A 1,154-nucleotide genomic window follows, 5' to 3' on the forward strand; every position below is an offset into this window, starting at 1 on the left:
GACTAAAACTTCTTTAAGGCAGTGTTCCAGCATGGCCACAGTCTAATGACTGGAATGCATAAAAGATAAAGATAAAGGATAAAAAACTAAGAATGATGAATAATATTAGAAGAAAACAAGAGCAAAAGTACATCAAACTCCATCTGATTAACAACAAACCATGTGAATCCATGAGTAAAGAATAATTAAATTCTTTAGAGGTTCCCCACTTAATCTCCCCCCCCCCACCACAAGTGCATGTCCTGACATATGTTGACCATTATTTCTCTGACTGTCACTCTCCTTATCTTATCTGACTCTCTAACTCACTCCCCCCTTCCCTGCCAACAGGGTTAATCCATGCACCTACAGCTAGACACCTACTTCTGTCCCTCTATAACTTTAATCTCTCAACTGGCACAAAGCAACCATCACCATACCTCTCCCCTCTCCCTTCTCCCAATCGAGGGGTCTTTTTTTGTCTTGCAAGGTATTTGGTGACCCTATCAGTGCTGGTGTCACATAAAAAGGCATCTATGGGTGTGCCACGTGAAAAGCACCCAGTACATTCTGTAAAATGGTTGGCATTAGGAAGAGAATCCAGCTGTAGAAACCAACCATGCCAAAACAAACTATGGACCCTGGTATGGTTTCTGAGCTTCCCAGCTCCTGTCAAACTGTCCAACCCATGCCAGCATGGAGAACAGACATTAAATGATGATGAGAATAACAACGATGATATAAGTTCTTAGAAGCATAAGAAAGAGTGGACGTACCATAAGACACAAAAAGTAGTATAAGAAATAAATTGTTCTATTATAAAATTCAGGGTTTGTAGCAAAAAAAGTCTTAGAGTAGGTGAAATGATTACAGGCAAGTTCACTGCAGGGAACGTTCACCACCATCAGTTCACTGTGCAAATAGTTCACTGTAAGGAAAGTTTACCAAGAGGAAAGTTTACTGATAAAATATATCCATAGTATTTCACCATTAATAGTTAAAAACTATTTTATTGAAAAAAAAAGGGTGAATTGATAATGGTAAACATTCTCTGCAGATTCTGTCAGCTTGCTGCCTTAACAACAATAATAATAATAATGCCAATACACACAGATAGAGAAATTAAGGCAAATAGACCAGATATAGTTGTCAAAGATCATGAAGGAAAAAAATGC

General features: G+C 38.2%; 1 protein-coding gene across 4 annotated transcripts in view; it reads left to right on the forward strand.

Annotated features, from left to right (window-relative positions):
- Positions 1-1,154, forward strand: part of LOC106871681 (sodium- and chloride-dependent GABA transporter 2) — a 20,441-nt gene that overhangs the window by 10,323 nt on the left and 8,964 nt on the right. The window lies entirely within an intron of this gene.

This window comes from Octopus bimaculoides, chromosome 25 (genome assembly GCF_001194135.2).
Source record: "Octopus bimaculoides isolate UCB-OBI-ISO-001 chromosome 25, ASM119413v2, whole genome shotgun sequence".
NCBI classification, from domain to species: Eukaryota; Metazoa; Mollusca; class Cephalopoda; order Octopoda; family Octopodidae; genus Octopus; species Octopus bimaculoides.